Source organism: Rhinichthys klamathensis, unplaced genomic scaffold, assembly GCF_029890125.1.
Source record: "Rhinichthys klamathensis goyatoka isolate OS25496 unplaced genomic scaffold, OSU_Roscu_1.1 h1tg000249l_1, whole genome shotgun sequence".
In the NCBI taxonomy this organism is placed as follows: Eukaryota; Metazoa; Chordata; class Actinopteri; order Cypriniformes; family Leuciscidae; genus Rhinichthys; species Rhinichthys klamathensis.
The window spans coordinates 2013400-2025019 of record NW_026606771.1 but is presented as its reverse complement, the minus strand read 5'-3'; the positions used below and the strand labels follow the sequence as shown (position 1 = coordinate 2025019).

Genomic DNA, 11620 nt, shown 5'->3' with positions numbered 1-11620 from the left:
GTCAAATGGCCACTAAACCCTCCGGTGCTCTTCAACATTATCAGTGGCTTTCGCACCGGACGATCCTCTTCATCGCTCCTAGAACTATTGGCGGAAGTTCCCGGATGTTGACGCATTCGCACCACAGGAACTAGGAATGATTTTAGTTCTAGGAACTCCTTTTAGATGAACTAATTTACTCCTCCAGAGTCGGTCTAAGCTATAGGAACTACAGTGACGTTAGTGTTCTCTGATTGGCCGAACGCACGCGAAACTCCAGCACCCGCCATTATTAAAAAGCAGTGTAAACACACAGATTATAGCCTATATATTTACTCCAGAAACTAACTCTACGAACATGTAAAACAGTGATAGATGAAGCTCTTAACCTTTACACTGAGGAGAAAACCCAACACAGCTTTGAGGAGACCGAGAGAAACATGATTATGTGTTTCTGCTCAGCAAAACTGGACATCAACACACGGCAAACGCTAATAATAATGCTTTTCAATACTGTCTACTCTCTATGATTAACACTTCTATCTAATGGCGTGTTAGACAGATCGTAAACTAATGAACAGGAGAATGAGAGCACTGTGAGCTCAGACGTTCTCAGCGCCGTCACAGTAAACGTCACGGCAACGAGCGAGTCTTACGTCACTCAGAGTTCCTGAAGAGCGAACACAACCAGGAAACGCTCCTAGAGGAACCATTAGTTCTCGGGGAACCACACTGGAGGATGGTTCCTATAACCAGAGAATGTCTAATAGGAGAGAACTGGCACTCTCTGGTTACTTCCGGTTTCTGAACTGGCAGCAGTAACACGTCTCTGTCCATGCGGGGGCGCTCGCGGGTGAGTGCAGAATGAATGGGAGTCTATGGGTTTTTTTTTTTTGGTTTTTTTTTTATTTTTATTTTATTACAGGGACAGTGCATATTAATAAACATTTCTGCCAATATGCCAGAGTTAGCCAGAAGGCTATTTTTCATCTGCAGTCCCCGGACAGATGTTAAAAGTCACCCTAAAAGAGAATAAATTACATATAAAAAGCACAATAAAAATAAAAATTGTACAATACATTTAGTAAAAAGTCTTATTATGTTAAAAAATACAGTCGAAATACAGCAATACCAAAACTCAAACAAACATCTGACAGAGACATAACATACACACACAAAAGGCAAGAAGCCTAGAGAAATGTGTTAATGTTGACAGCTCTGAAATTCAAGAAGCCATTTCTTTAAATGGTTCTTAAATGTACAATAACTGTTTAGATTTCTGATGGCTAAAGGAATGCGGTCCCCCAGAAATCCACTTTTCTCAGGATGTAATTTTTTGTCAAGTAATTTGAAAGTTGCATTCAAAAGGGAAGGCTAAGATAATACACTCAGCTGAAAATTGCATTTTTAAGTTCACTTATCTGTTCTAAAAATCCGTTCAAAAATGTGATGACGTCACATAATAGCAGAATGCTAGCGTGTTCCGGCCAACCCATGGCCTAACCTGTAAGAAATCGAAAGGACATAAGTACTCGTTCATTCGACTTTTGGCCTATAATCTATATTGAACTTGCGGAATCAACAATAAAATCTATGTTGATTCAATGACAAGCAGGAGAAAGAGGTACGTTTAGCCGTTTAGCTCCATAGACTCCCATTCATTCTGCACTCGCCCGCGATCACCTCCAGTGGAATTCTAATGGAACTGCAACCAACATGATAGACAATGGGGCTAATAGGAAGTGCCAAGGCTCTCCGTTAGACGGGCTCTGCTATAACTGAGTTCCTAGAGCTATCCGGTGCGGAAGCCCCTGTTGACCGAAGAATTATACGGTTTGTTTTTTGTGGAATTCTTTTACTTCATGGGAATGGTACGAAACTTGGTTTTGGCACTTGCTATGTGAACACACACACACACACACACAATATGATTGGCATCATGGAAGGTTAAATGGTCCTGAAAAAAGTCACACTTGTATTGTTTGTGGTCAAAATTGGAAATGAATGAGAGCGTTTCCTCTAGTGGAAGCGTTCGGTACTGCGAACGACATCTCACTGAACGCTCATCTTTATGAGATATTAAAAGACTGATTAAGCTCAAATTTGTAACACAACTTGTTTAGATTTGTGGCTTTGATCTTGCAGTTCTAGAGTAAAACATGTTTTTGAAAATATAAATTTAATATAATTTTTTTTTTTTTTAAATGTGCATTTTTCATGACAATAAACGTAAAACTGTAACTTTTAAGTTCACTTTTTAACACTTCTCTCACTTCAGCAATACTCTGCCACGTGTCGTCTTTAAAAAGAGATCAACTGAAGTCTGTGCTTTAAGGCATTCGAGATTTACCACATTTTTATTTCCAGGTCTATAAAAGTGAATGAATGGATTATAAATACAGTGTAAATATAATTTCGTACCATAAAATCAACCAAAAATATTAAATACAAAACACTGTCGAACCAAAATAGTACATTCACCTTCATTGAATAGAAAAGGCTGTGATTTTTGACCGACACGTGAAGCACCAGAGGGTTAAGAAAATAAACAAATGATGTTCTTCGTTATGACTGTTGATCGATGGCACATATATTACTGATATTATCCAAAGCAATCGTTTACTCTTACTGGATTAAATCGTGTTGATTGATTGAATGGAACTGCCATTGACTTACAATAATAGCTTAATGGAAACTGAATAGCGTTTGAAAAATCGCATTCTGTTGAATGGTGTTTATCTCACGGCAAAACAGCCTTTTATTGGACTGTCAGATTACAGAAATAATAAATCAATGCTAAAACAGATGTAGTTTAATCTGTCTGGTTTAGTTGGTGTGCTCGTGCGACAAACGCCAGCCGAAAAGATGCGCGCGCATCTCTGAATGCGAATGGAATAAAAGTGTGTTTGAATCATGCCACGGTTGGATATCTTGTTATGCAAGTTACAACCTATATGTCTAGGTTGGTTAAGCGTCCAAATATTTTTGGAGGCCACTTTATTGAATTGACTCCAACATCCAGAAGATGCTATACTCGTTCTGTCCAGTAGGTGGAAACAGTATACTGTCCAGTGCAAAAGTTTCTGCACTTTAATCTGAGACGTGCATATATCAGTTCTCAGAAATGGCCTGTAGCCTACTTTATACACATGACATTTCAATCACTTGATCAGATCGTTTCAGATAATAGGCCTAGCCTAAATTAAATATACATGTGTCTTTTATCTGACTTGTGTCTTTGGTGCATTTTTAAGCTGATTATTACACATACGAAATATTGAGTGTTTGTGAATACTTAATGCGTAAATATTCATTATGCTTTCCATTTGTTCATAATAGTATTTTGGTCTTGGCAACCGTGTAGGTTGTTTATCAAGGATTATCGCGGATACAGCGTAGGCTATATGGGAACTCCAGCAGCAGATAGACATTATTGGTGCCTGCGATAAAAGGGAAGGGCCCCTGGCAGGGAACGTCGCCAAATGTTTAGATTGCACCATATAGCGTACATATATGTGTATATTTATACATATACACCTCACACAGAGGAAGACGGACGGGGGTTTAAAGGGTCTGCTTTTCTAAGTGGGTTTCGGACATCAACACAAATATATCACCAGGCCCAAACACAAATCTTTGGCGCAAAGGTCATTTAGTGTTGAGTCATTTGTAGATGTTTCCTATAGAGTGGGGGAAGGCAGCCCCATTGATTCAGAGGTTTGGAATTTGCATCTGATTGCTGTTTGTCAACCAATGGTTTGCCTCTCCGACCGCGGGGCACCGCCTCAGATTAGACGCACATATGATGTTACTGCCAAATTAACCTCTATATCGAAATCAAACGAGGAAGAGAGAGGTGATTTAGAAAGAGCACAGTCCATATTGTTTCTATACGCTCTCGGGTGTTCGTGACTGTGATTAAATATTGACTAAGAGAGCGTCGCGAGCGTGTTGTTTTTACGGGCAAATCAGGAATGCTCCTTCCGCTTCCCAAGAAAAAAACTAAACGGAAGTCAAACTGGTAAGTGAAGTGTCTTTTTCCCCTCAGCACACATCCACATTTTCCTGTTTGTGTCGGCTATATGGGAAATACAGTACCTCTCTGGCATATAATCACACTTAAGAACGTTTAATGAGTTTTATTTTCTGTCTTTTGTTGTTTAAAGCTCATCTGATGATGTGTTTGTTTGGTATTAATGAGAGTAGAGTTGGTTATAGCCTAGTGTATGTTACTGTCATCAGAATTAACAACACACGAAACAAACACATAGGGTAACTGCCACCAGACAAGACACGAGATTTATATGAGTGTAAATCCCCGGATTTGTATTAATTTATTTACTATTTCAACTTCTTGGATGCCGTTTTGATGAGGAAAGTAATGGTTTAATGACTTTTTTTTTTATCCGAGTCGATTATCTGTGATCTTGTGGATGTGGAAGTAGTATATTGATTTTCTTTTTAATTAAAATGTGCTTTTAAATGCTAAACAAATAGTTTTATAAACCGAATTGATTCATATGCTCTGAACAATATTATACAAGACAAACATTAATTGGCTATTGTTAATTCTTAAGTGCCTAATAATCGCATCTATTATTCTTTATTTTGTATTTCTGCTTTAATGTTGACTCAATAATAAATAAATTCATTAGACTAGTAATATTGTTGGGAATTATTTGTTCCTAATAACAATGATTAATATGAATCCCCTTCTATTCCATTCTAAAGTTGTTTTGCATTCTAAATGTGTTTTTTAAGGTTATGTCTAAATGTTAAATATGAAATGTTACACTTTGCTCACTTCAGAATTGTCTTTAAGGTTGAATAATTCTGCAATTTACAATAAATGACAAAAGGAAATGCTAGAGCACACAGTAGTAAAATAGTTGGCTGCTGTTTTTAGAAACCCATCAACATTTATCAATAGAACTGATAGTAAATCATTTATATCAGAAAAAGGGTCTGTATTATATGTAAAGAATATTGAACCGGTTGTTGTTTATCTCTTACTTATTTATGAAATATAATGTATATTGGATCATATATAACCTGCTTAGGCTATATATGTTCACTCTTTATAATATTGGTGAGATATGACTTGTATCTGAATTGAGCATTATCTCAGTATGCAATAATGGATTTAGGTCTCTCGTTGGGTTTTTGTTTTGTTTGTTTATTGCATAAACACCTCCCAAGAGTAAACCAAACCTTTTTTTAAATAGTCTTGTCGGAAATGTGGGGTAAGACTGATTTGATTTCTTTCTGTCCATTTCTAATAAGCTCTTTAAGTCTGCACAGAGCAGATTTCTTCAGCCTTAATTAGATTGCTGTTCCACATAAACAGAAATGCCCATTTGCATGTGTAGACTACGCATGGCTTCATCACACACTGACTGTACTGAAACTCTACACGCACTTGTGCACAGTCCGAATTTTTTTTAAATATTTGCAGCAGCTGAAAACGATATTTAATCCGTTATCCACTTATACTAATCTTGATATAGGTGATTTAGAGGGAAAATATTTTTATCAAAGGCAATAGTCATTTGTAAAAATGAACTCCTCAATGCACAATGTTTACATTTTATATCAATTTCTATAATTAATCTTGGACAAGACAAGAGATCCTTGTACACTAGTTGACTCCAATGAAACCACAGAATTTGATTCTGGACTGATAAATGAGAAGTGTGTGTTGGATTTTTACCAATGTTTGGGCACTCAAAAGTGCAACAGAAGTGAAAGTGCATGTTACAGTCAGTTGTCTGTATGTTGTTTGTGGCATTGCATTTCAAGCTTTGGACAAATTGGAAAACTTTTCAATTTGAAAAGGGGGTGTTTTTATCTCTTACACTGTTATACATGATGTTATATATTATTATTATTTTTCCTTTGGAATAACTAATAGTGTTTGTATGCTGGCGGGTGCTTTTAGGCACTCTCACGTCACGTATTGGTTTGAGAGAGAGGATTCGTTTTAAAGACGTGTTCAGTGATACACTAGCTGAGGCTATAGAGATGGTATTGTCTTAAACTTGTTCACAGTGAAGATGAATGTCTCGTGAATTTCTAATAATGTGGTTCAGTTTTCGCTGTGCCAGCCAGCCAGACGACGTGATTCTACATTAGCAAACGCAACCCATCCTGTGGCAACATTAGAGACAGTTGTAACAGCGTAAAGAGTCTATTTGTCTGTACATTTGCATGACACACATAAGGGTATATTTTATAAAGACGACAGTAAAACAAACAGAAGGGACGGCACCAGGAGAGGAACTTGTTAGTCGTTTGGCGCGTTTCGCACGACATGTTGGAAATTTCATGATACAATTCAAAATTTTATTCTAATTCCTTATCGCACCTTTCTTCAGCGTTACGTTTATATGCAAGTACAACAAATACTAAATCTTATCAGTCACTATTGTGTGCACTACATATCCTATGCATCTCGGGGTGTTGGTTACCTGCATATGTGATGTTTAGTAAGTCCTTTGGTTGTTTGTGTGAAATAATTGGGTGTGGGCCGGGGTTTGAACTGATAAGATGAGGTATACACAGGAATGAGGCCCTGCATCCTGTCACACTTGTGATCACAATGAAGCAACCATATCAGCCGTCATCTTATATGCAGGTTTTTAGGTTGGCAAACTCTGCTCTGAGCTGGCCAAACTGGTTTCAGCTTAGCGTGTTACTAGGTAGTGTTGAGAGGGATCAGATATCTAGTGTCGCAGCTCAAGGAAGGAACTGCTCTGTTTTTAGATGAATCCATATGCGTGTCTCGGTGTGCCATTTTAGCACAGGGCTGTTGGGCAACACTTTACACAAGTGAAACAGAAAGCACCATTGAAACAAACAAACCGTGAGATAAGAAAACAAGTTGGCGTTATATGCGTCACATCATGATACAAATCCCCCTTTTTGGAACTTTGTGTGCTGCGTTCAGACACACACTGCCTTAAATCTATTAGATGTGCATATAAAAAGACAGAGTTCATTGCTTTTGAATACCATTCTGAGTGTTGGGAGGAGGTTGTGTGGACTCCATTGAGTGGCTTGGCTCGGGTTCAAACTGTGCTTTTGCCAAAAGCCACATATTAAAAACGTTTCTGTGGTGCGCTGCTGTTCACCTCAAGCACCTGCCAAAAAAAGTGATGATTTCACTGTTTGGGACTTGGGAGTGTGCCATAAGGGAATCCCAGCCAGCTGATCTTCGGTTTTCTTTCTGCAGAGAAACTCGGGAGAGATGTTTCTGTGTCTGTAACAGAAACTGCCTCCTTCGAACCTGTGGTCTGCAGCGTTTTTGGCCATTGTCAGATTTGGTTAACAAACGATTCTTCTGTATTAAGGCTGGCAGTTTGCCATCATAGTTGCACGCAAACCAAATCAACAGACTTGATTTGCTGAATTACAGCATTAATCATTCTGACTCTTTTGTCATTGACTGAAAAGACTCGTTTTTTTAGGTTATAATACAAAGCAAAACACATACCCTCTACTCACAACGCAGTCCTTATGAAACTACCAACTGACTCGTTCTGCCAGTTTATTTCCATCAGGTAAAGTTTACAGGCTAATACTGATGGAAAATTGGCAGTTCTAACCTAGCCCAACTTCCTCCTGAATACTAAATCATGCACATCCAAATGCATGTTTGCTCATAAAAGTTGAAAATTGGAAGTATTGTGCTATTGTCTACAAAGCTGTCTTTCTCTCTGAGCTCTGTTATTGATGGGGGGGAGGGGTCATAAAGAGTTAAAGAACAACAACCGCATGCATTCACATGAAGAATCTGGAATGCAAAGATGACAATTTACCAAAATGCCGCTATAGACTCGAACAGTGTTGTTGTATGGTGATTTCAGTCACAGCTAGCAAAAGAATGATAGTAATATAATGAGATGCACTTCAATGATACATAATGAAATATGTTTTTTTATTTTGTATCTTATGTAAAAAAAAAAAATTCTCTTATAAAGCGCATTTATAACTTTAATATAAAGATTATAAAATATAAAAATTTAATTGTTTTAAACATCTCTTCTAATTAAATGTTATTCATTTATATTAGGGCTGCACGATTTGGGGATAACGTCATATTGCGTTTATTGAGGTCAATAATGCGATTGTTTGTGATATAATAAACAAATGGTGGCTTAGTTCTCAAGGAAAATGGACACACAGATTAGTGATAATGCTGATATGTGTATTTCTCAACTCAGTGTTTTCAAATTAAAATAATATTTTTCACTAAATTCTTTGCATTACTGTAAACTTGTTATTGTCTCAATAGTACAATAAAAAAAGAGCAATAAATAATTAAGAACATTTGTATGCTCATGAAAATAAGATATTTGGAACATTCTGTCCAGACAAACGGGGACATTTAAGCAGGATGTGTATTGTCATTGTCAAAACATTTGGTAACTAAACAGAAGTTTAAGTTTAGTGACAATGTTACAATGTTTACATGACTGGTAGGCTACTGTTTTTATTATTGCTTGATCTTATGATTTGATTCTGATCTTGATTCAATATCGATTCATTTGGATAAATATTAGGTACAGTAGATGCATGTTAATTTTTCCAAAGAAAACAAATCTCTCACCTAATGCTCTAAACATACAGAGAGCCCTGTCTGCTGGTATTATTATTAAAGGGTAAAAATAACAACTCTAAATATAATTAGTTTTTTAATAGGCTATAATAAGAACGTTACAATATTTTAATGATATAAGTACAAATATAATAAATATTTAATATAGTGCACTGGCCACCAGTTCAGTGTCCGTCTGCTCGGCATCATCTTCACCTGTTCACCTCATCTTCATACGTCGTGCCACTGCCTAAACTGAAACTAACTGGTCTTCTTTTTATTAGCGGTGTAGAAAACGGGCTAACAGCTCTAAGAGAAAATGGGTTGTCATGTCCACACATGCATTTATTTATTTATTTAATAAAATCGCAGCATTTTGCGTCATATAATCGCATAGGCTTGACATCGCGAATGCAATATGATTTATGTTTTTACACTTGGAGCTCCTACATACTCAAATTGATATAAATTGTAATATAATATTGTAATATATAACTTGTAATATTGGTGGTGGTTGAGGAGATTCCCCCTTCCATGTAAAGCGCTTTGAGTGCCTAGAAAAGCGCTATATACGGTAAATGTAATGAATTATTATTATTAATAATTTTTATTCCTCATTATAGTTCCTAAAAGCCTATAGCCTCATTTTCGTAATATTCTTTTTCATACTTTTCCTATTATATCGGTCCATTATCTATAAAAATGTATGGAACACATTCATTCCAATGTGCTAGTTTTGTCACACAATAGCAACATTTATTTTCTGTAGTACAAAGTACAATTTCATGGTTCTCTGTACCAACTTCGGTACCATAGCAAAAACCATTGTAACACTTTTGTTAATTATTTTAGTAAAATTACACCATTCACTTATGTAAATAATAATAATAAGTAAATAATATAAGTAAATAATACATTAGAACATTAGCATGTATCCATCAAATGTTGTTCAATTAAGTAAACATTGCATTCTAAAGATCAAATGGAAAGTTTGATCAAAGAAAAAAACAAAGAAACACACAAATCTACTGATCTATTTTGAATTTTTTTTTTGTCCTGTCCGTCGCTATGGTTATCATGATCACAATGTTAAACATTGCAATTTTTCGATTCAGTCCCTTATTTTGATGCGGCTGCCACTTCCGAAACTTTACAGTGTGTGCTTGGCGTCACTAGGCCAATTTTAGGAAGGCTTTAGTCTCCCTAAATTTCCACCCAGCCCCCCTAAAAATGTGCTATTATCTCCTTAAAGCTGCTGAAGGTAACTTTTGTAAAAAATATTTTTTACATATTTGTTAAAACTGTCATTATGTCCTGACAGTAGAATATGAGACAGATAATCTGTGTAAAAATCAAGCTCCTCTGGCTCCTCCTAATGGTCCTATTGCCATTTGCAGAAATACACGCTCCCGGTCAGAAACAACCAATCAGAGCCGGGAGGAGTGTCTTAGCAGTGTCAATCACGCTCGTGTACGCGCTGATCACACCCCTCTCTTGCACAGCGCGAGCGCCGGAGCGTGAGCCGTCGTTCAAACTCAAGATTGCCGGCGTGCTGCAGCCGTGCTTATGACGGAGAAACAACCTAAACGGCCAATTCTCGAGTGACACCTGCTCATAAAACAAAGAGGTAAAAGGAAAAAGACTGATGACGATAAACAAGCGAAAAAGAAAGAATTACACAGAGCCCATTGACTCGGTGTCAAAACTCTAGCCGCATAACATGTAGATAAAATGTCACGCACTCTGCTAAGCAACAATTGAAACCTGCTAATTCACTGGCTTGTCATGTTGCTGAAATAATGTACTAGCACACCTTATCTAGCATTATATATCGCTAGAATAATTACTTGCATACTGTAACGTTAGTTATTGTTATATTAACGTTATCTTACTAGCTATTTATAACTTATAGAAAGAGTGCAACGTTATAAAGTTACATGTAGGCTATTGCAAAATACATAATGATTTGAGGACCAAGTTTGTAGTCAAAGTATGGACAGGCCATAGTCAATGTAAAGCATATTGTTGACGTTTAGTCCCTATTAGTGAATGTGCCATATAACTTTTTATCCTCCGCTGTTATCGGTGGCCCTGTTTGCTAGCCTGCGCGTTCACGACAGGCTCCGCTGTGGAGGGAGGGCTGTAGCGCAGCAGAGAGCAAGGGGGTGGGACCTGTAAGTTGTGCTTGTTCAAATTTTCAGGCTAAGTCACCGTTTTCTCAAAACTCCCTACTGCAGCTTTAAAGTATGTTATGTTACATCCTGTTCTTGAAGAGAAAAAGGTGTTGAAGACATTGTTTTTAGACGATTTGCACGTTCACTATTAAACATCATGCCAATTTATTGCTTTTGGATTCCATTGCTTTTATATTCACTCATATTTGCTTATGTTTTTGTTGTTGTTTTTTTACCAATACTTTATAGGAGTGCTAGTGCTTTGGTACATAACATTTCCTTATTTTATAAGAAAAAAAGTTGTTCTCTTGTGTGTCAAGTCTTCTCAATGGCACAATATCCTGAAGAATACAGGGCCAAGAGTGTGAAATCATGTGCACTTCTGTTCTCTTACTGTTCTGAGGAAGGAAATCTCATGTATATGGAGGCCCACGCTTTTGACCTCAGATTTGCCCACAGCCCTTACACACGCCATCGTCATGGGAACCGCTGAAGAGATGGCTCACCTTCCCTGAAACATTGAAAATACCATTTCAAGAGACATCAAACCGATGCTTGAGGTGGAAGCCCAGGATCTCTTGCTGTAATTTTATGTAAAGGGTTTTTCCATTGCCCAACACAAGCTAAAAAAAAACACTTTAATTACATCTTTCCCTTTATGAAACCCCATCATTTTATGAAAATTTTTAGAACATTTTAGGGTTTTAGATAAGTAGGTTGTTGGGGTTATAATACTAATTTGTTCATCAATTAAAAAAATAGGTACTATTTTGTATTTTTAGGTAGTCACATCCACATGGTTGATTAACTGAAATGTTTACTCTCCCATATGTCAAGTCAATCCACAGTCAGTTTCTGTTTTATGTTGTAG

The 11620-nt window shown here is 37.0% G+C and overlaps 1 protein-coding gene across 1 annotated transcript in view; it reads left to right on the top strand.

The window, feature by feature from the left end:
* Positions 1-3723: 3723 nt before the first annotated feature.
* The window catches only part of arid3a (AT rich interactive domain 3A (BRIGHT-like)), a 34352-nt gene continuing 26455 nt past the window's right edge, over positions 3724-11620 (top strand). Inside the window, exon 1 of the mRNA XM_056266511.1 lies at positions 3724-4000. The gene's annotated coding sequence lies outside the window, so the exon portion shown is untranslated. The remainder of the gene's footprint in view (positions 4001-11620) is intronic.